Here is a 23,232-nt window from a genome sequence, read left to right as displayed (position 1 = left end):
CCAGCCATCCATTGCACTAATGGATTGGTCATCAGCTGGCTGTCTATGTCCCGCATCAATATAGACCAAAGTACAGAGGGTTAGGCTATGCTATTGTGCACCTACCTGATGCATCAGAAGGTGCGAGGCCCTTGCTAAATTCTGTGCACAGACTTTGAGATCTATGCTTTAGACTGTATCTAAACCTGCTCCAACATGGACTGACATTCTGGCCTACTTTCAGCCGATGCGACTTGTCTGTCGCTGAACAGTCGCTTTTTATGTATTCAGCACCTATGTATAATGTTGTAAAAATGCTCTAGAAGCTAAAGTCGCAGAAATGTCACACATATTTGGCCTGCAACTTTCTGTGCGACAAATTCAGACAGGAAAAATCAGTATAAATCCTTAGAAAATTATCCCCCAGTGTCTCCATCTGCTGGCGGTATTGAATAAGCATTGCTGCACTGATGGGGTATGCATTAGACGAAAAAAAAGAAGAAAAAGAAGAATAATACGCCCAGAAAAGAGGCGAAAAGGAGAAAAACGTAAAAAAACGTGAAAAAAAAGTAAGAGGAAGAGAAGGGAAAAAAAGGTGGAAATGGGTTTAAAAGTGATTTCGGCGGAGAAATATATATATATATATATATATATATATATATATATATGCGCACACACACACATAGATATAAACGTATTCTCCGTTGAGATATTGCAGCCGCTGCTGTGTCCAGGCCCAGGAGCCTTAGCACTGTGCTGTGATGTCACTCAATACCACTGACATCACTAGGTGTAAACAACATCTCTCCTTTGCTGTGTATGTGACTATGGAGCTGTTTGGTGATGTCGTCTATTACGGCCTTCATAGAAGCAACAGGAGATTGTTGCATCCATCTTGAACCCTCAGAACTACAGTGCTATGATGTCACTCACTTCCACAGGCCTTGCAGAGTGTAAACAACAACAACCCAGCTTTGTTGTGTATGTAACCAAAGGGATTTGTGATGTCACCTAGAACCTTCACAGCAGCGACAGCTTTATGAGGAGCATCAGCACTGCTCTGCCTGAGCAGAACCATCACCGCCATAGGTTGTCAAATAACCCGGATTTAACCCACACAGGTAAGTCCAATGGGGTGCAGGCATGTCCTCTATGCTTACAGCTTCCCGTGGGTGTTGGTTTGATACCGTTTGGGGACAGCCAAGGAGGCATCTGCAGGCAACAAAGGTAGGTGTGTGCTTGTGTGTGTGTTTCCTATGCAGATCCTAAGCCCAGTGTCACATGCAAGTAGGAGGAGTAAGAAGGGTTCCTGGCAAATCCGGGTTATGGATTGCATTTAAAAAGGCCCCGTGGGAGTGCAATGGGCCCCTGTCTTGCTGCTTAGCAATAATGGTATGGGTTTAGGTTCTGCTGTGTGTACTGGTGGTTGACTGCCCCCCAGCCCAGAGTGTGCATGGAAAATTGTCTGGCAGCCTCCCTGACAGCAAGCAGTGATAGTGCCCATGAAGGGGACCTTGTTGGGCCCGCCCCTTTCACGGTTATCGCTTCTCGGCCTTTTGGCTAAGATCAAGTGTAGTATCTGTTCTTATCAGTTTTTCATGCCGGTGTACCGTAACGCCGGTATGGGGCTGGTGGGGATGGGTGCTGCATGGAGGATGCAGGTGTACCAGGGCTTTCCGGGGCTGGTTCTGAGGAATCAGCTCGACGGCTGCCCCGATGTGACCTGTTCCCTCCGGGTCTCGCCATGAGGCTGAGAGGGTCTAGAGCCGAGGTACTTTTGTGCCTCGGGGAGTGGTGACCCCGAGGTGCCGAAACTCACTGGGAGGATAGACTCACTGAGTTGAAGCACGGGCACCATAATCTCTTCACCTTGTGGCACTCACCTCTTGATTCCCGGCCTTCTGGCTAGGATCAGAGAAATTTTTATAGATCCGGCCGGATGTCCGGGCAGTATATCTGCACACATTCACTTATTTATTTCTTTTTTGTCTCACTGTGTCACTTTTTGCGTGTTGTGTGTTCACAGGATTTGTCAGGATGCGGTAGCCCTTCTGGGTGTCCCTCCTGGCGGTCTAGGGGAGGTGTGTGTGGCCATTAGGTTCCGCACCTCCCTGCAAACACCCCGGGTACTCCTGCTTGGCAGGGTACCTACCGTAATCGGCTCTGCGGGCAGATACCTTGGCTAACGCCAAGGGGGATGCCGGGAGCATTTGTGGTCCCCTAGTAGCTTCGGCGAAAAGGGACATCGAACCTGGAACCTCGCAGGTACCTTTTGGTCCGGAGGCGAAGGGTAAGGTTTGTTGGGGGGCCTCTCTCCTATCGGAGAAGGGCTAGCGATAGACCGCATCCTTTGTGCACGTTTTTTTAGTGTAACACGTTTGCACTTTTTCTTGCACTTTGGGTGAATCGAAAGCACGTTCCTCGGCTTTAGAAAAATCTGTTCTTATCAGTTTAATATCTGATACGTCCCCTATCTGGGGACCATATATTAAATGGATTTTTGAGAACGGGGGCCGATTTCGAAGCTTGCTTCCGTCGCCCTATGCATTGACCCGATATGGCAGTATCTTCGGGTACAGTGCACCACCCCCTTACAGGGTTAAAAAGAAAGATTCCTACTTTCATTGCTACCTGCTTGCTGGCTAGCCAGCTAGCCAGCCCTGTGGGCCTTGCTGCTGCTGCAGCCAAAAAACAAAAGGTGGTGCTGCTGCTGCTTCTGCTGCTTCTGCTTCTGCTTGTGTCTGGCCCCTGTTGGAGCGTCCAGGCACAGGACTTCTGCTGCTGCTGACTAAATGGCCTCCTTAATTGGATCATTTGAGTAGCCAGCACACCTGTGCAGGTAGGGCATGACATGATAGGCAGCTGCCTTGATAGCGGGTGGGTGCTGAATGTTCCTAATTGACAAAATAAGATTAATGCTTATGAAGAAATATAAAATCTCATCCCTTCCCCAATATCGCGCCACACCCCTACCCCTTAATTCCCTGGTTGAACGTGATGGACATATGTCTTTTTTCGACCGTACTAACTATGTAACTATGTAACATAACATGGGGGGGGGGGGGGGGGGGTCTCCTGGCTGTTCACACAGGTGTGTCATTGCTGTACATTGACCATGCATTGCTTCTGTGGTATTGCAAAGGCAAAGACAAATGCTTCCAGCCATCCATTGCACTAATGGATTGGTCATCAGCTGGCTGTCTATGTCCCGCATCAATATAGACCAAAGTACAGAGGGTTAGGCTATGCTATTGTGCACCTACCTGATGCATCAGAAGGTGCGAGGCCCTTGCTAAATTCTGTGCACAGACTTTGAGATCTATGCTTTAGACTGTATCTAAACCTGCTCCAACATGGACTGACATTCTGGCCTACTTTCAGCCGATGCGACTTGTCTGTCGCTGAACAGTCGCTTTTTATGTATTCAGCACCTATGTATAATGTTGTAAAAATGCTCTAGAAGCTAAAGTCGCAGAAATGTCACACATATTTGGCCTGCAACTTTCTGTGCGACAAATTCAGACAGGAAAAATCAGTATAAATCCTTAGAAAATTATCCCCCAGTGTCTCCATCTGCTGGCGGTATTGAATAAGCATTGCTGCACTGATGGGGTATGCATTAGACGAAAAAAAAGAAGAAAAAGAAGAATAATACGCCCAGAAAAGAGGCGAAAAGGAGAAAAACGTAAAAAAACGTGAAAAAAAAGTAAGAGGAAGAGAAGGGAAAAAAAGGTGGAAATGGGTTTAAAAGTGATTTCGGCGGAGAAATATATATATATATATATATATATATATATATATATATATATATGCGCACACACACACATAGATGTAAACGTATTCTCCGTTGAGATATTGCAGCCGCTGCTGTGTCCAGGCCCAGGAGCCTTAGCACTGTGCTGTGATGTCACTCAATACCACTGACATCACTAGGTGTAAACAACATCTCTCCTTTGCTGTGTATGTGACTATGGAGCTGTTTGGTGATGTCGTCTATTACGGCCTTCATAGAAGCAACAGGAGATTGTTGCATCCATCTTGAACCCTCAGAACTACAGTGCTATGATGTCACTCACTTCCACAGGCCTTGCAGAGTGTAAACAACAACAACCCAGCTTTGTTGTGTATGTAACCAAAGGGATTTGTGATGTCACCTAGAACCTTCACAGCAGCGACAGCTTTATGAGGAGCATCAGCACTGCTCTGCCTGAGCAGAACCATCACCGCCATAGGTTGTCAAATAACCCGGATTTAACCCACACAGGTAAGTCCAATGGGGTGCAGGCATGTCCTCTATGCTTACAGCTTCCCGTGGGTGTTGGTTTGATACCGTTTGGGGACAGCCAAGGAGGCATCTGCAGGCAACAAAGGTAGGTGTGTGCTTGTGTGTGTGTTTCCTATGCAGATCCTAAGCCCAGTGTCACATGCAAGTAGGAGGAGTAAGAAGGGTTCCTGGCAAATCCGGGTTATGGATTGCATTTAAAAAGGCCCCGTGGGAGTGCAATGGGCCCCTGTCTTGCTGCTTAGCAATAATGGTATGGGTTTAGGTTCTGCTGTGTGTACTGGTGGTTGACTGCCCCCCAGCCCAGAGTGTGCATGGAAAATTGTCTGGCAGCCTCCCTGACAGCAAGCAGTGATAGTGCCCATGAAGGGGACCTTGTTGGGCCCGCCCCTTTCACGGTTATCGCTTCTCGGCCTTTTGGCTAAGATCAAGTGTAGTATCTGTTCTTATCAGTTTAATATCTGATACGTCCCCTATCTGGGGACCATATATTAAATGGATTTTTGAGAACGGGGGCCGATTTCGAAGCTTGCTTCCGTCGCCCTATGCATTGACCCGATATGGCAGTATCTTCGGGTACAGTGCACCACCCCCTTACAGGGTTAAAAAGAAAGATTCCTACTTTCATTGCTACCTGCTTGCTGGCTAGCCAGCTAGCCAGCCCTGTGGGCCTTGCTGCTGCTGCAGCCAAAAAACAAAAGGTGGTGCTGCTGCTGCTTCTGCTTCTGCTTGTGTCTGGCCCCTGTTGGAGCGTCCAGGCACAGGACTTCTGCTGCTGCTGACTAAATGGCCTCCTTAATTGGATCATTTGAGTAGCCAGCACACCTGTGCAGGTAGGGCATGACATGATAGGCAGCTGCCTTGATAGCGGGTGGGTGCTGAATGTTCCTAATTGACAAAATAAGATTAATGCTTATGAAGAAATATAAAATCTCATCCCTTCCCCAATATCGCGCCACACCCCTACCCCTTAATTCCCTGGTTGAACGTGATGGACATATGTCTTTTTTCGACCGTACTAACTATGTAACTATGTAACATAACATGGGGGGGGGGGGGGGGGGGGTCTCCTGGCTGTTCACACAGGTGTGTCATTGCTGTACATTGACCATGCATTGCTTCTGTGGTATTGCAAAGGCAAAGACAAATGCTTCCAGCCATCCATTGCACTAATGGATTGGTCATCAGCTGGCTGTCTATGTCCCGCATCAATATAGACCAAAGTACAGAGGGTTAGGCTATGCTATTGTGCACCTACCTGATGCATCAGAAGGTGCGAGGCCCTTGCTAAATTCTGTGCACAGACTTTGAGATCTATGCTTTAGACTGTATCTAAACCTGCTCCAACATGGACTGACATTCTGGCCTACTTTCAGCCGATGCGACTTGTCTGTCGCTGAACAGTCGCTTTTTATGTATTCAGCACCTATGTATAATGTTGTAAAAATGCTCTAGAAGCTAAAGTCGCAGAAATGTCACACATATTTGGCCTGCAACTTTCTGTGCGACAAATTCAGACAGGAAAAATCAGTATAAATCCTTAGAAAATTATCCCCCAGTGTCTCCATCTGCTGGCGGTATTGAATAAGCATTGCTGCACTGATGGGGTATGCATTAGACGAAAAAAAAGAAGAAAAAGAAGAATAATACGCCCAGAAAAGAGGCGAAAAGGAGAAAAACGTAAAAAAACGTGAAAAAAAAGTAAGAGGAAGAGAAGGGAAAAAAAGGTGGAAATGGGTTTAAAAGTGATTTCGGCGGAGAAATATATATATATATATATATATATATATATATATATATATATATATATGCGCACACACACACATAGATATAAACGTATTCTCCGTTGAGATATTGCAGCCGCTGCTGTGTCCAGGCCCAGGAGCCTTAGCACTGTGCTGTGATGTCACTCAATACCACTGACATCACTAGGTGTAAACAACATCTCTCCTTTGCTGTGTATGTGACTATGGAGCTGTTTGGTGATGTCGTCTATTACGGCCTTCATAGAAGCAACAGGAGATTGTTGCATCCATCTAGAACCCTCAGAACTACAGTGCTATGATGTCACTCACTTCCACAGGCCTTGCAGAGTGTAAACAACAACAACCCAGCTTTGTTGTGTATGTAACCAAAGGGATTTGTGATGTCACCTAGAACCTTCACAGCAGCGACAGCTTTATGAGGAGCATCAGCACTGCTCTGCCTGAGCAGAACCATCACCGCCATAGGTTGTCAAATAACCCGGATTTAACCCACACAGGTAAGTCCAATGGGGTGCAGGCATGTCCTCTATGCTTACAGCTTCCCGTGGGTGTTGGTTTGATACCGTTTGGGGACAGCCAAGGAGGCATCTGCAGGCAACAAAGGTAGGTGTGTGCTTGTGTGTGTGTTTCCTATTGCAGATCCTAAGCCCAGTGTCACATGCAAGTAGGAGGAGTAAGAAGGGTTCCTGGCAAATCCGGGTTATGGATTGCATTTAAAAAGGCCCCGTGGGAGTGCAATGGGCCCCTGTCTTGCTGCTTAGCAATAATGGTATGGGTTTAGGTTCTGCTGTGTGTACTGGTGGTTGACTGCCCCCCAGCCCAGAGTGTGCATGGAAAATTGTCTGGCAGCCTCCCTGACAGCAAGCAGTGATAGTGCCCATGAAGGGGACCTTGTTGGGCCCGCCCCTTTCACGGTTATCGCTTCTCGGCCTTTTGGCTAAGATCAAGTGTAGTATCTGTTCTTATCAGTTTAATATCTGATACGTCCCCTATCTGGGGACCATATATTAAATGGATTTTTGAGAACGGGGGCCGATTTCGAAGCTTGCTTCCGTCGCCCTATGCATTGACCCGATATGGCAGTATCTTCGGGTACAGTGCACCACCCCCTTACAGGGTTAAAAAGAAAGATTCCTACTTTCATTGCTACCTGCTTGCTGGCTAGCCAGCTAGCCAGCCCTGTGGGCCTTGCTGCTGCTGCAGCCAAAAAACAAAAGGTGGTGCTGCTGCTGCTTCTGCTGCTTCTGCTTCTGCTTGTGTCTGGCCCCTGTTGGAGCGTCCAGGCACAGGACTTCTGCTGCTGCTGACTAAATGGCCTCCTTAATTGGATCATTTGAGTAGCCAGCACACCTGTGCAGGTAGGGCATGACATGATAGGCAGCTGCCTTGATAGCGGGTGGGTGCTGAATGTTCCTAATTGACAAAATAAGATTAATGCTTATGAAGAAATATAAAATCTCATCCCTTCCCCAATATCGCGCCACACCCCTACCCCTTAATTCCCTGGTTGAACGTGATGGACATATGTCTTTTTTCGACCGTACTAACTATGTAACTATGTAACATAACATGGGGGGGGGGGGGGGGGGTCTCCTGGCTGTTCACACAGGTGTGTCATTGCTGTACATTGACCATGCATTGCTTCTGTGGTATTGCAAAGGCAAAGACAAATGCTTCCAGCCATCCATTGCACTAATGGATTGGTCATCAGCTGGCTGTCTATGTCCCGCATCAATATAGACCAAAGTACAGAGGGTTAGGCTATGCTATTGTGCACCTACCTGATGCATCAGAAGGTGCGAGGCCCTTGCTAAATTCTGTGCACAGACTTTGAGATCTATGCTTTAGACTGTATCTAAACCTGCTCCAACATGGACTGACATTCTGGCCTACTTTCAGCCGATGCGACTTGTCTGTCGCTGAACAGTCGCTTTTTATGTATTCAGCACCTATGTATAATGTTGTAAAAATGCTCTAGAAGCTAAAGTCGCAGAAATGTCACACATATTTGGCCTGCAACTTTCTGTGCGACAAATTCAGACAGGAAAAATCAGTATAAATCCTTAGAAAATTATCCCCCAGTGTCTCCATCTGCTGGCGGTATTGAATAAGCATTGCTGCACTGATGGGGTATGCATTAGACGAAAAAAAAGAAGAAAAAGAAGAATAATACGCCCAGAAAAGAGGCGAAAAGGAGAAAAACGTAAAAAAACGTGAAAAAAAAGTAAGAGGAAGAGAAGGGAAAAAAAGGTGGAAATGGGTTTAAAAGTGATTTCGGCGGAGAAATATATATATATATATATATATATATATATATATATATATATATATGCGCACACACACACATAGATATAAACGTATTCTCCGTTGAGATATTGCAGCCGCTGCTGTGTCCAGGCCCAGGAGCCTTAGCACTGTGCTGTGATGTCACTCAATACCACTGACATCACTAGGTGTAAACAACATCTCTCCTTTGCTGTGTATGTGACTATGGAGCTGTTTGGTGATGTCGTCTATTACGGCCTTCATAGAAGCAACAGGAGATTGTTGCATCCATCTTGAACCCTCAGAACTACAGTGCTATGATGTCACTCACTTCCACAGGCCTTGCAGAGTGTAAACAACAACAACCCAGCTTTGTTGTGTATGTAACCAAAGGGATTTGTGATGTCACCTAGAACCTTCACAGCAGCGACAGCTTTATGAGGAGCATCAGCACTGCTCTGCCTGAGCAGAACCATCACCGCCATAGGTTGTCAAATAACCCGGATTTAACCCACACAGGTAAGTCCAATGGGGTGCAGGCATGTCCTCTATGCTTACAGCTTCCCGTGGGTGTTGGTTTGATACCGTTTGGGGACAGCCAAGGAGGCATCTGCAGGCAACAAAGGTAGGTGTGTGCTTGTGTGTGTGTTTCCTATGCAGATCCTAAGCCCAGTGTCACATGCAAGTAGGAGGAGTAAGAAGGGTTCCTGGCAAATCCGGGTTATGGATTGCATTTAAAAAGGCCCCGTGGGAGTGCAATGGGCCCCTGTCTTGCTGCTTAGCAATAATGGTATGGGTTTAGGTTCTGCTGTGTGTACTGGTGGTTGACTGCCCCCCAGCCCAGAGTGTGCATGGAAAATTGTCTGGCAGCCTCCCTGACAGCAAGCAGTGATAGTGCCCATGAAGGGGACCTTGTTGGGCCCGCCCCTTTCACGGTTATCGCTTCTCGGCCTTTTGGCTAAGATCAAGTGTAGTATCTGTTCTTATCAGTTTAATATCTGATACGTCCCCTATCTGGGGACCATATATTAAATGGATTTTTGAGAACGGGGGCCGATTTCGAAGCTTGCTTCCGTCGCCCTATGCATTGACCCGATATGGCAGTATCTTCGGGTACAGTGCACCACCCCCTTACAGGGTTAAAAAGAAAGATTCCTACTTTCATTGCTACCTGCTTGCTGGCTAGCCAGCTAGCCAGCCCTGTGGGCCTTGCTGCTGCTGCAGCCAAAAAACAAAAGGTGGTGCTGCTGCTGCTTCTGCTGCTTCTGCTTCTGCTTGTGTCTGGCCCCTGTTGGAGCGTCCAGGCACAGGACTTCTGCTGCTGCTGACTAAATGGCCTCCTTAATTGGATCATTTGAGTAGCCAGCACACCTGTGCAGGTAGGGCATGACATGATAGGCAGCTGCCTTGATAGCGGGTGGGTGCTGAATGTTCCTAATTGACAAAATAAGATTAATGCTTATGAAGAAATATAAAATCTCATCCCTTCCCCAATATCGCGCCACACCCCTACCCCTTAATTCCCTGGTTGAACGTGATGGACATATGTCTTTTTTCGACCGTACTAACTATGTAACTATGTAACATAACATGGGGGGGGGGGGGGTCTCCTGGCTGTTCACACAGGTGTGTCATTGCTGTACATTGACCATGCATTGCTTCTGTGGTATTGCAAAGGCAAAGACAAATGCTTCCAGCCATCCATTGCACTAATGGATTGGTCATCAGCTGGCTGTCTATGTCCCGCATCAATATAGACCAAAGTACAGAGGGTTAGGCTATGCTATTGTGCACCTACCTGATGCATCAGAAGGTGCGAGGCCCTTGCTAAATTCTGTGCACAGACTTTGAGATCTATGCTTTAGACTGTATCTAAACCTGCTCCAACATGGACTGACATTCTGGCCTACTTTCAGCCGATGCGACTTGTCTGTCGCTGAACAGTCGCTTTTTATGTATTCAGCACCTATGTATAATGTTGTAAAAATGCTCTAGAAGCTAAAGTCGCAGAAATGTCACACATATTTGGCCTGCAACTTTCTGTGCGACAAATTCAGACAGGAAAAATCAGTATAAATCCTTAGAAAATTATCCCCCAGTGTCTCCATCTGCTGGCGGTATTGAATAAGCATTGCTGCACTGATGGGGTATGCATTAGACGAAAAAAAAGAAGAAAAAGAAGAATAATACACCCAGAAAAGAGGCGAAAAGGAGAAAAACGTAAAAAAACGTGAAAAAAAAGTAAGAGGAAGAGAAGGGAAAAAAAGGTGGAAATGGGTTTAAAAGTGATTTCGGCGGAGAAATATATATATATATATATATATATATATATATATATATATATATATATATGCGCACACACACACATAGATATAAACGTATTCTCCGTTGAGATATTGCAGCCGCTGCTGTGTCCAGGCCCAGGAGCCTTAGCACTGTGCTGTGATGTCACTCAATACCACTGACATCACTAGGTGTAAACAACATCTCTCCTTTGCTGTGTATGTGACTATGGAGCTGTTTGGTGATGTCGTCTATTACGGCCTTCATAGAAGCAACAGGAGATTGTTGCATCCATCTTGAACCCTCAGAACTACAGTGCTATGATGTCACTCACTTCCACAGGCCTTGCAGAGTGTAAACAACAACAACCCAGCTTTGTTGTGTATGTAACCAAAGGGATTTGTGATGTCACCTAGAACCTTCACAGCAGCGACAGCTTTATGAGGAGCATCAGCACTGCTCTGCCTGAGCAGAACCATCACCGCCATAGGTTGTCAAATAACCCGGATTTAACCCACACAGGTAAGTCCAATGGGGTGCAGGCATGTCCTCTATGCTTACAGCTTCCCGTGGGTGTTGGTTTGATACCGTTTGGGGACAGCCAAGGAGGCATCTGCAGGCAACAAAGGTAGGTGTGTGCTTGTGTGTGTGTTTCCTATGCAGATCCTAAGCCCAGTGTCACATGCAAGTAGGAGGAGTAAGAAGGGTTCCTGGCAAATCCGGGTTATGGATTGCATTTAAAAAGGCCCCGTGGGAGTGCAATGGGCCCCTGTCTTGCTGCTTAGCAATAATGGTATGGGTTTAGGTTCTGCTGTGTGTACTGGTGGTTGACTGCCCCCCAGCCCAGAGTGTGCATGGAAAATTGTCTGGCAGCCTCCCTGACAGCAAGCAGTGATAGTGCCCATGAAGGGGACCTTGTTGGGCCCGCCCCTTTCACGGTTATCGCTTCTCGGCCTTTTGGCTAAGATCAAGTGTAGTATCTGTTCTTATCAGTTTAATATCTGATACGTCCCCTATCTGGGGACCATATATTAAATGGATTTTTGAGAACGGGGGCCGATTTCGAAGCTTGCTTCCGTCGCCCTATGCATTGACCCGATATGGCAGTATCTTCGGGTACAGTGCACCACCCCCTTACAGGGTTAAAAAGAAAGATTCCTACTTTCATTGCTACCTGCTTGCTGGCTAGCCAGCTAGCCAGCCCTGTGGGCCTTGCTGCTGCTGCAGCCAAAAAACAAAAGGTGGTGCTGCTGCTGCTTCTGCTGCTTCTGCTTCTGCTTGTGTCTGGCCCCTGTTGGAGCGTCCAGGCACAGGACTTCTGCTGCTGCTGACTAAATGGCCTCCTTAATTGGATCATTTGAGTAGCCAGCACACCTGTGCAGGTAGGGCATGACATGATAGGCAGCTGCCTTGATAGCGGGTGGGTGCTGAATGTTCCTAATTGACAAAATAAGATTAATGCTTATGAAGAAATATAAAATCTCATCCCTTCCCCAATATCGCGCCACACCCCTACCCCTTAATTCCCTGGTTGAACGTGATGGACATATGTCTTTTTTCGACCGTACTAACTATGTAACTATGTAACATAACATGGGGGGGGGGGGGGGGTCTCCTGGCTGTTCACACAGGTGTGTCATTGCTGTACATTGACCATGCATTGCTTCTGTGGTATTGCAAAGGCAAAGACAAATGCTTCCAGCCATCCATTGCACTAATGGATTGGTCATCAGCTGGCTGTCTATGTCCCGCATCAATATAGACCAAAGTACAGAGGGTTAGGCTATGCTATTGTGCACCTACCTGATGCATCAGAAGGTGCGAGGCCCTTGCTAAATTCTGTGCACAGACTTTGAGATCTATGCTTTAGACTGTATCTAAACCTGCTCCAACATGGACTGACATTCTGGCCTACTTTCAGCCGATGCGACTTGTCTGTCGCTGAACAGTCGCTTTTTATGTATTCAGCACCTATGTATAATGTTGTAAAAATGCTCTAGAAGCTAAAGTCGCAGAAATGTCACACATATTTGGCCTGCAACTTTCTGTGCGACAAATTCAGACAGGAAAAATCAGTATAAATCCTTAGAAAATTATCCCCCAGTGTCTCCATCTGCTGGCGGTATTGAATAAGCATTGCTGCACTGATGGGGTATGCATTAGACGAAAAAAAAGAAGAAAAAGAAGAATAATACGCCCAGAAAAGAGGCGAAAAGGAGAAAAACGTAAAAAAACGTGAAAAAAAAGTAAGAGGAAGAGAAGGGAAAAAAAGGTGGAAATGGGTTTAAAAGTGATTTCGGCGGAGAAATATATATATATATATATATATATATATATATATATATATATATATATGCGCACACACACACATAGATATAAACGTATTCTCCGTTGAGATATTGCAGCCGCTGCTGTGTCCAGGCCCAGGAGCCTTAGCACTGTGCTGTGATGTCACTCAATACCACTGACATCACTAGGTGTAAACAACATCTCTCCTTTGCTGTGTATGTGACTATGGAGCTGTTTGGTGATGTCGTCTATTACGGCCTTCATAGAAGCAACAGGAGATTGTTGCATCCATCTTGAACCCTCAGAACTACAGTGCTATGATGTCACTCACTTCCACAGGCCTTGCAGAGTGTAAACAACAACAACCCAGCTTTGTTGTGTATGTAACCAAAGGGATTTGTGATGTCACCTAGAACCTTCACAGCAGCGACAGCTTTATGAGGAGCATCAGCACTGCTCTGCCTGAGCAGAACCATCACCGCCATAGGTTGTCAAATAACCCGGATTTAACCCACACAGGTAAGTCCAATGGGGTGCAGGCATGTCCTCTATGCTTACAGCTTCCCGTGGGTGTTGGTTTGATACCGTTTGGGGACAGCCAAGGAGGCATCTGCAGGCAACAAAGGTAGGTGTGTGCTTGTGTGTGTGTTTCCTATGCAGATCCTAAGCCCAGTGTCACATGCAAGTAGGAGGAGTAAGAAGGGTTCCTGGCAAATCCGGGTTATGGATTGCATTTAAAAAGGCCCCGTGGGAGTGCAATGGGCCCCTGTCTTGCTGCTTAGCAATAATGGTATGGGTTTAGGTTCTGCTGTGTGTACTGGTGGTTGACTGCCCCCCAGCCCAGAGTGTGCATGGAAAATTGTCTGGCAGCCTCCCTGACAGCAAGCAGTGATAGTGCCCATGAAGGGGACCTTGTTGGGCCCGCCCCTTTCACGGTTATCGCTTCTCGGCCTTTTGGCTAAGATCAAGTGTAGTATCTGTTCTTATCAGTTTAATATCTGATACGTCCCCTATCTGGGGACCATATATTAAATGGATTTTTGAGAACGGGGGCCGATTTCGAAGCTTGCTTCCGTCGCCCTATGCATTGACCCGATATGGCAGTATCTTCGGGTACAGTGCACCACCCCCTTACAGGGTTAAAAAGAAAGATTCCTACTTTCATTGCTACCTGCTTGCTGGCTAGCCAGCTAGCCAGCCCTGTGGGCCTTGCTGCTGCTGCAGCCAAAAAACAAAAGGTGGTGCTGCTGCTGCTTCTGCTGCTTCTGCTTCTGCTTGTGTCTGGCCCCTGTTGGAGCGTCCAGGCACAGGACTTCTGCTGCTGCTGACTAAATGGCCTCCTTAATTGGATCATTTGAGTAGCCAGCACACCTGTGCAGGTAGGGCATGACATGATAGGCAGCTGCCTTGATAGCGGGTGGGTGCTGAATGTTCCTAATTGACAAAATAAGATTAATGCTTATGAAGAAATATAAAATCTCATCCCTTCCCCAATATCGCGCCACACCCCTACCCCTTAATTCCCTGGTTGAACGTGATGGACATATGTCTTTTTTCGACCGTACTAACTATGTAACTATGTAACATAACATGGGGGGGGGGGGGGGGGTCTCCTGGCTGTTCACACAGGTGTGTCATTGCTGTACATTGACCATGCATTGCTTCTGTGGTATTGCAAAGGCAAAGACAAATGCTTCCAGCCATCCATTGCACTAATGGATTGGTCATCAGCTGGCTGTCTATGTCCCGCATCAATATAGACCAAAGTACAGAGGGTTAGGCTATGCTATTGTGCACCTACCTGATGCATCAGAAGGTGCGAGGCCCTTGCTAAATTCTGTGCACAGACTTTGAGATCTATGCTTTAGACTGTATCTAAACCTGCTCCAACATGGACTGACATTCTGGCCTACTTTCAGCCGATGCGACTTGTCTGTCGCTGAACAGTCGCTTTTTATGTATTCAGCACCTATGTATAATGTTGTAAAAATGCTCTAGAAGCTAAAGTCGCAGAAATGTCACACATATTTGGCCTGCAACTTTCTGTGCGACAAATTCAGACAGGAAAAATCAGTATAAATCCTTAGAAAATTATCCCCCAGTGTCTCCATCTGCTGGCGGTATTGAATAAGCATTGCTGCACTGATGGGGTATGCATTAGACGAAAAAAAAGAAGAAAAAGAAGAATAATACGCCCAGAAAAGAGGCGAAAAGGAGAAAAACGTAAAAAAACGTGAAAAAAAAGTAAGAGGAAGAGAAGGGAAAAAAAGGTGGAAATGGGTTTAAAAGTGATTTCGGCGGAGAAATATATATATATATATATATATATATATATATATATATATATATATGCGCACACACACACATAGATATAAACGTATTCTCCGTTGAGATATTGCAGCCGCTGCTGTGTCCAGGCCCAGGAGCCTTAGCACTGTGCTGTGATGTCACTCAATACCACTGACATCACTAGGTGTAAACAACATCTCTCCTTTGCTGTGTATGTGACTATGGAGCTGTTTGGTGATGTCGTCTATTACGGCCTTCATAGAAGCAACAGGAGATTGTTGCATCCATCTTGAACCCTCAGAACTACAGTGCTATGATGTCACTCACTTCCACAGGCCTTGCAGAGTGTAAACAACAACAACCCAGCTTTGTTGTGTATGTAACCAAAGGGATTTGTGATGTCACCTAGAACCTTCACAGCAGCGACAGCTTTATGAGGAGCATCAGCACTGCTCTGCCTGAGCAGAACCATCACCGCCATAGGTTGTCAAATAACCCGGATTTAACCCACACAGGTAAGTCCAATGGGGTGCAGGCATGTCCTCTATGCTTACAGCTTCCCGTGGGTGTTGGTTTGATACCGTTTGGGGACAGCCAAGGAGGCATCTGCAGGCAACAAAGGTAGGTGTGTGCTTGTGTGTGTGTTTCCTATGCAGATCCTAAGCCCAGTGTCACATGCAAGTAGGAGGAGTAAGAAGGGTTCCTGGCAAATCCGGGTTATGGATTGCATTTAAAAAGGCCCCGTGGGAGTGCAATGGGCCCCTGTCTTGCTGCTTAGCAATAATGGTATGGGTTTAGGTTCTGCTGTGTGTACTGGTGGTTGACTGCCCCCCAGCCCAGAGTGTGCATGGAAAATTGTCTGGCAGCCTCCCTGACAGCAAGCAGTGATAGTGCCCATGAAGGGGACCTTGTTGGGCCCGCCCCTTTCACGGTTATCGCTTCTCGGCCTTTTGGCTAAGATCAAGTGTAGTATCTGTTCTTATCAGTTTAATATCTGATACGTCCCCTATCTGGGGACCATATATTAAATGGATTTTTGAGAACGGGGGCCGATTTCGAAGCTTGCTTCCGTCGCCCTATGCATTGACCCGATATGGCAGTATCTTCGGGTACAGTGCACCACCCCCTTACAGGGTTAAAAAGAAAGATTCCTACTTTCATTGCTACCTGCTTGCTGGCTAGCCAGCTAGCCAGCCCTGTGGGCCTTGCTGCTGCTGCAGCCAAAAAACAAAAGGTGGTGCTGCTGCTGCTTCTGCTGCTTCTGCTTCTGCTTGTGTCTGGCCCCTGTTGGAGCGTCCAGGCACAGGACTTCTGCTGCTGCTGACTAAATGGCCTCCTTAATTGGATCATTTGAGTAGCCAGCACACCTGTGCAGGTAGGGCATGACATGATAGGCAGCTGCCTTGATAGCGGGTGGGTGCTGAATGTTCCTAATTGACAAAATAAGATTAATGCTTATGAAGAAATATAAAATCTCATCCCTTCCCCAATATCGCGCCACACCCCTACCCCTTAATTCCCTGGTTGAACGTGATGGACATATGTCTTTTTTCGACCGTACTAACTATGTAACTATGTAACATAACATGGGGGGGGGGGTCTCCTGGCTGTTCACACAGGTGTGTCATTGCTGTACATTGACCATGCATTGCTTCTGTGGTATTGCAAAGGCAAAGACAAATGCTTCCAGCCATCCATTGCACTAATGGATTGGTCATCAGCTGGCTGTCTATGTCCCGCATCAATATAGACCAAAGTACAGAGGGTTAGGCTATGCTATTGTGCACCTACCTGATGCATCAGAAGGTGCGAGGCCCTTGCTAAATTCTGTGCACAGACTTTGAGATCTATGCTTTAGACTGTATCTAAACCTGCTCCAACATGGACTGACATTCTGGCCTACTTTCAGCCGATGCGACTTGTCTGTCGCTGAACAGTCGCTTTTTATGTATTCAGCACCTATGTATAATGTTGTAAAAATGCTCTAGAAGCTAAAGTCGCAGAAATGTCACACATATTTGGCCTGCAACTTTCTGTGCGACAAATTCAGACAGGAAAAATCAGTATAAATCCTTAGAAAATTATCCCCCAGTGTCTCCATCTGCTGGCGGTATTGAATAAGCATTGCTGCACTGATGGGGTATGCATTAGACGAAAAAAAAGAAGAAAAAGAAGAATAATACGCCCAGAAAAGAGGCGAAAAGGAGAAAAACGTAAAAAAACGTGAAAAAAAAGTAAGAGGAAGAGAAGGGAAAAAAAGGTGGAAATGGGTTTAAAAGTGATTTCGGCGGAGAAATATATATATATATATATATATATATATATATATATATATATATATGCGCACACACACACATAGATATAAACGTATTCTCCGTTGAGATATTGCAGCCGCTGCTGTGTCCAGGCCCAGGAGCCTTAGCACTGTGCTGTGATGTCACTCAATACCACTGACATCACTAGGTGTAAACAACATCTCTCCTTTGCTGTGTATGTGACTATGGAGCTGTTTGGTGATGTCGTCTATTACGGCCTTCATAGAAGCAACAGGAGATTGTTGCATCCATCTTGAACCCTCAGAACTACAGTGCTATGATGTCACTCACTTCCACAGGCCTTGCAGAGTGTAAACAACAACAACCCAGCTTTGTTGTGTATGTAACCAAAGGGATTTGTGATGTCACCTAGAACCTTCACAGCAGCGACAGCTTTATGAGGAGCATCAGCACTGCTCTGCCTGAGCAGAACCATCACCGCCATAGGTTGTCAAATAACCCGGATTTAACCCACACAGGTAAGTCCAATGGGGTGCAGGCATGTCCTCTATGCTTACAGCTTCCCGTGGGTGTTGGTTTGATACCGTTTGGGGACAGCCAAGGAGGCATCTGCAGGCAACAAAGGTAGGTGTGTGCTTGTGTGTGTGTTTCCTATGCAGATCCTAAGCCCAGTGTCACATGCAAGTAGGAGGAGTAAGAAGGGTTCCTGGCAAATCCGGGTTATGGATTGCATTTAAAAAGGCCCCGTGGGAGTGCAATGGGCCCCTGTCTTGCTGCTTAGCAATAATGGTATGGGTTTAGGTTCTGCTGTGTGTACTGGTGGTTGACTGCCCCCCAGCCCAGAGTGTGCATGGAAAATTGTCTGGCAGCCTCCCTGACAGCAAGCAGTGATAGTGCCCATGAAGGGGACCTTGTTGGGCCCGCCCCTTTCACGGTTATCGCTTCTCGGCCTTTTGGCTAAGATCAAGTGTAGTATCTGTTCTTATCAGTTTAATATCTGATACGTCCCCTATCTGGGGACCATATATTAAATGGATTTTTGAGAACGGGGGCCGATTTCGAAGCTTGCTTCCGTCGCCCTATGCATTGACCCGATATGGCAGTATCTTCGGGTACAGTGCACCACCCCCTTACAGGGTTAAAAAGAAAGATTCCTACTTTCATTGCTACCTGCTTGCTGGCTAGCCAGCTAGCCAGCCCTGTGGGCCTTGCTGCTGCTGCAGCCAAAAAACAAAAGGTGGTGCTGCTGCTGCTTCTGCTGCTTCTGCTTCTGCTTGTGTCTGGCCCCTGTTGGAGCGTCCAGGCACAGGACTTCTGCTGCTGCTGACTAAATGGCCTCCTTAATTGGATCATTTGAGTAGCCAGCACACCTGTGCAGGTAGGGCATGACATGATAGGCAGCTGCCTTGATAGCGGGTGGGTGCTGAATGTTCCTAATTGACAAAATAAGATTAATGCTTATGAAGAAATATAAAATCTCATCCCTTCCCCAATATCGCGCCACACCCCTACCCCTTAATTCCCTGGTTGAACGTGATGGACATATGTCTTTTTTCGACCGTACTAACTATGTAACTATGTAACATAACATGGGGGGGGGGGGGGGGGGGTCTCCTGGCTGTTCACACAGGTGTGTCATTGCTGTACATTGACCATGCATTGCTTCTGTGGTATTGCAAAGGCAAAGACAAATGCTTCCAGCCATCCATTGCACTAATGGATTGGTCATCAGCTGGCTGTCTATGTCCCGCATCAATATAGACCAAAGTACAGAGGGTTAGGCTATGCTATTGTGCACCTACCTGATGCATCAGAAGGTGCGAGGCCCTTGCTAAATTCTGTGCACAGACTTTGAGATCTATGCTTTAGACTGTATCTAAACCTGCTCCAACATGGACTGACATTCTGGCCTACTTTCAGCCGATGCGACTTGTCTGTCGCTGAACAGTCGCTTTTTATGTATTCAGCACCTATGTATAATGTTGTAAAAATGCTCTAGAAGCTAAAGTCGCAGAAATGTCACACATATTTGGCCTGCAACTTTCTGTGCGACAAATTCAGACAGGAAAAATCAGTATAAATCCTTAGAAAATTATCCCCCAGTGTCTCCATCTGCTGGCGGTATTGAATAAGCATTGCTGCACTGATGGGGTATGCATTAGACGAAAAAAAAGAAGAAAAAGAAGAATAATACGCCCAGAAAAGAGGCGAAAAGGAGAAAAACGTAAAAAAACGTGAAAAAAAAGTAAGAGGAAGAGAAGGGAAAAAAAGGTGGAAATGGGTTTAAAAGTGATTTCGGCGGAGAAATATATATATATATATATATATATATGCGCACACACACACATAGATATAAACGTATTCTCCGTTGAGATATTGCAGCCGCTGCTGTGTCCAGGCCCAGGAGCCTTAGCACTGTGCTGTGATGTCACTCAATACCACTGACATCACTAGGTGTAAACAACATCTCTCCTTTGCTGTGTATGTGACTATGGAGCTGTTTGGTGATGTCGTCTATTACGGCCTTCATAGAAGCAACAGGAGATTGTTGCATCCATCTAGAACCCTCAGAACTACAGTGCTATGATGTCACTCACTTCCACAGGCCTTGCAGAGTGTAAACAACAACAACCCAGCTTTGTTGTGTATGTAACCAAAGGGATTTGTGATGTCACCTAGAACCTTCACAGCAGCGACAGCTTTATGAGGAGCATCAGCACTGCTCTGCCTGAGCAGAACCATCACCGCCATAGGTTGTCAAATAACCCGGATTTAACCCACACAGGTAAGTCCAATGGGGTGCAGGCATGTCCTCTATGCTTACAGCTTCCCGTGGGTGTTGGTTTGATACCGTTTGGGGACAGCCAAGGAGGCATCTGCAGGCAACAAAGGTAGGTGTGTGCTTGTGTGTGTGTTTCCTATGCAGATCCTAAGCCCAGTGTCACATGCAAGTAGGAGGAGTAAGAAGGGTTCCTGGCAAATCCGGGTTATGGATTGCATTTAAAAAGGCCCCGTGGGAGTGCAATGGGCCCCTGTCTTGCTGCTTAGCAATAATGGTATGGGTTTAGGTTCTGCTGTGTGTACTGGTGGTTGACTGCCCCCCAGCCCAGAGTGTGCATGGAAAATTGTCTGGCAGCCTCCCTGACAGCAAGCAGTGATAGTGCCCATGAAGGGGACCTTGTTGGGCCCGCCCCTTTCACGGTTATCGCTTCTCGGCCTTTTGGCTAAGATCAAGTGTAGTATCTGTTCTTATCAGTTTAATATCTGATACGTCCCCTATCTGGGGACCATATATTAAATGGATTTTTGAGAACGGGGGCCGATTTCGAAGCTTGCTTCCGTCGCCCTATGCATTGACCCGATATGGCAGTATCTTCGGGTACAGTGCACCACCCCCTTACAGGGTTAAAAAGAAAGATTCCTACTTTCATTGCTACCTGCTTGCTGGCTAGCCAGCTAGCCAGCCCTGTGGGCCTTGCTGCTGCTGCAGCCAAAAAACAAAAGGTGGTGCTGCTGCTGCTTCTGCTGCTTCTGCTTCTGCTTGTGTCTGGCCCCTGTTGGAGCGTCCAGGCACAGGACTTCTGCTGCTGCTGACTAAATGGCCTCCTTAATTGGATCATTTGAGTAGCCAGCACACCTGTGCAGGTAGGGCATGACATGATAGGCAGCTGCCTTGATAGCGGGTGGGTGCTGAATGTTCCTAATTGACAAAATAAGATTAATGCTTATGAAGAAATATAAAATCTCATCCCTTCCCCAATATCGCGCCACACCCCTACCCCTTAATTCCCTGGTTGAACGTGATGGACATATGTCTTTTTTCGACCGTACTAACTATGTAACTATGTAACATAACATGGGGGGGGGGGGGGGGGTCTCCTGGCTGTTCACACAGGTGTGTCATTGCTGTACATTGACCATGCATTGCTTCTGTGGTATTGCAAAGGCAAAGACAAATGCTTCCAGCCATCCATTGCACTAATGGATTGGTCATCAGCTGGCTGTCTATGTCCCGCATCAATATAGACCAAAGTACAGAGGGTTAGGCTATGCTATTGTGCACCTACCTGATGCATCAGAAGGTGCGAGGCCCTTGCTAAATTCTGTGCACAGACTTTGAGATCTATGCTTTAGACTGTATCTAAACCTGCTCCAACATGGACTGACATTCTGGCCTACTTTCAGCCGATGCGACTTGTCTGTCGCTGAACAGTCGCTTTTTATGTATTCAGCACCTATGTATAATGTTGTAAAAATGCTCTAGAAGCTAAAGTCGCAGAAATGTCACACATATTTGGCCTGCAACTTTCTGTGCGACAAATTCAGACAGGAAAAATCAGTATAAATCCTTAGAAAATTATCCCCCAGTGTCTCCATCTGCTGGCGGTATTGAATAAGCATTGCTGCACTGATGGGGTATGCATTAGACGAAAAAAAAGAAGAAAAAGAAGAATAATACGCCCAGAAAAGAGGCGAAAAGGAGAAAAACGTAAAAAAACGTGAAAAAAAAGTAAGAGGAAGAGAAGGGAAAAAAAGGTGGAAATGGGTTTAAAAGTGATTTCGGCGGAGAAATATATATATATATATATATATATATATATATATATATATATATGCGCACACACACACATAGATATAAACGTATTCTCCGTTGAGATATTGCAGCCGCTGCTGTATCCAGGCCCAGGAGCCTTAGCACTGTGCTGTGATGTCACTCAATACCACTGACATCACTAGGTGTAAACAACATCTCTCCTTTGCTGTGTATGTGACTATGGAGCTGTTTGGTGATGTCGTCTATTACGGCCTTCATAGAAGCAACAGGAGATTGTTGCATCCATCTTGAACCCTCAGAACTACAGTGCTATGATGTCACTCACTTCCACAGGCCTTGCAGAGTGTAAACAACAACAACCCAGCTTTGTTGTGTATGTAACCAAAGGGATTTGTGATGTCACCTAGAACCTTCACAGCAGCGACAGCTTTATGAGGAGCATCAGCACTGCTCTGCCTGAGCAGAACCATCACCGCCATAGGTTGTCAAATAACCCGGATTTAACCCACACAGGTAAGTCCAATGGGGTGCAGGCATGTCCTCTATGCTTACAGCTTCCCGTGGGTGTTGGTTTGATACCGTTTGGGGACAGCCAAGGAGGCATCTGCAGGCAACAAAGGTAGGTGTGTGCTTGTGTGTGTGTTTCCTATGCAGATCCTAAGCCCAGTGTCACATGCAAGTAGGAGGAGTAAGAAGGGTTCCTGGCAAATCCGGGTTATGGATTGCATTTAAAAAGGCCCCGTGGGAGTGCAATGGGCCCCTGTCTTGCTGCTTAGCAATAATGGTATGGGTTTAGGTTCTGCTGTGTGTACTGGTGGTTGACTGCCCCCCAGCCCAGAGTGTGCATGGAAAATTGTCTGGCAGCCTCCCTGACAGCAAGCAGTGATAGTGCCCATGAAGGGGACCTTGTTGGGCCCGCCCCTTTCACGGTTATCGCTTCTCGGCCTTTTGGCTAAGATCAAGTGTAGTATCTGTTCTTATCAGTTTAATATCTGATACGTCCCCTATCTGGGGACCATATATTAAATGGATTTTTGAGAACGGGGGCCGATTTCGAAGCTTGCTTCCGTCGCCCTATGCATTGACCCGATATGGCAGTATCTTCGGGTACAGTGCACCACCCCCTTACAGGGTTAAAAAGAAAGATTCCTACTTTCATTGCTACCTGCTTGCTGGCTAGCCAGCTAGCCAGCCCTGTGGGCCTTGCTGCTGCTGCAGCCAAAAAACAAAAGGTGGTGCTGCTGCTGC

At 46.5% G+C, this 23,232-nt stretch overlaps 9 non-coding genes and 2 pseudogenes across 9 annotated transcripts; all 11 read left to right on the top strand.

Annotated features, from left to right (window-relative positions):
- Positions 1-1,519: 1,519 nt before the first annotated feature.
- On the top strand, positions 1,520-1,629 carry LOC130305063 (U2 spliceosomal RNA; annotated as a pseudogene).
- Positions 1,630-2,361: 732 nt separating this feature from the next.
- LOC130305059 (U2 spliceosomal RNA) lies at positions 2,362-2,568 on the top strand (annotated as a pseudogene).
- A 2,094-nt stretch (positions 2,569-4,662) lies between these two features.
- LOC130305039 (U2 spliceosomal RNA) lies at positions 4,663-4,853 on the top strand. Its single transcript, XR_008854719.1, has one exon. It is a non-coding gene; the product is annotated as a U2 spliceosomal RNA (small nuclear RNA).
- Positions 4,854-6,944: 2,091 nt separating this feature from the next.
- On the top strand, positions 6,945-7,135 carry LOC130305038 (U2 spliceosomal RNA). Its single transcript, XR_008854718.1, has one exon. It is a non-coding gene; the product is annotated as a U2 spliceosomal RNA (small nuclear RNA).
- Positions 7,136-9,230: 2,095 nt separating this feature from the next.
- On the top strand, positions 9,231-9,421 carry LOC130305037 (U2 spliceosomal RNA). The gene has a single exon (XR_008854717.1). It is a non-coding gene; the product is annotated as a U2 spliceosomal RNA (small nuclear RNA).
- Positions 9,422-11,516: 2,095 nt separating this feature from the next.
- Positions 11,517-11,707, top strand: LOC130305036 (U2 spliceosomal RNA). Its single transcript, XR_008854716.1, has one exon. It is a non-coding gene; the product is annotated as a U2 spliceosomal RNA (small nuclear RNA).
- Positions 11,708-13,802: 2,095 nt separating this feature from the next.
- On the top strand, positions 13,803-13,993 carry LOC130305035 (U2 spliceosomal RNA). Its single transcript, XR_008854715.1, has one exon. It is a non-coding gene; the product is annotated as a U2 spliceosomal RNA (small nuclear RNA).
- Positions 13,994-16,087: 2,094 nt separating this feature from the next.
- Positions 16,088-16,278, top strand: LOC130305033 (U2 spliceosomal RNA). The gene has a single exon (XR_008854714.1). It is a non-coding gene; the product is annotated as a U2 spliceosomal RNA (small nuclear RNA).
- Positions 16,279-18,366: 2,088 nt separating this feature from the next.
- Positions 18,367-18,557, top strand: LOC130305032 (U2 spliceosomal RNA). The gene has a single exon (XR_008854713.1). It is a non-coding gene; the product is annotated as a U2 spliceosomal RNA (small nuclear RNA).
- A 2,076-nt stretch (positions 18,558-20,633) lies between these two features.
- LOC130305031 (U2 spliceosomal RNA) lies at positions 20,634-20,824 on the top strand. The gene has a single exon (XR_008854712.1). It is a non-coding gene; the product is annotated as a U2 spliceosomal RNA (small nuclear RNA).
- Positions 20,825-22,916: 2,092 nt separating this feature from the next.
- On the top strand, positions 22,917-23,107 carry LOC130305029 (U2 spliceosomal RNA). Its single transcript, XR_008854710.1, has one exon. It is a non-coding gene; the product is annotated as a U2 spliceosomal RNA (small nuclear RNA).
- The last annotated feature ends 125 nt before the right edge of the window (positions 23,108-23,232 follow it).

This window comes from Hyla sarda, unplaced genomic scaffold, assembly GCF_029499605.1.
Source record: "Hyla sarda isolate aHylSar1 unplaced genomic scaffold, aHylSar1.hap1 scaffold_1306, whole genome shotgun sequence".
Classification (NCBI taxonomy): Eukaryota; Metazoa; Chordata; class Amphibia; order Anura; family Hylidae; genus Hyla; species Hyla sarda.
This window is presented reverse-complemented; position numbering and strand designations above follow the sequence as displayed.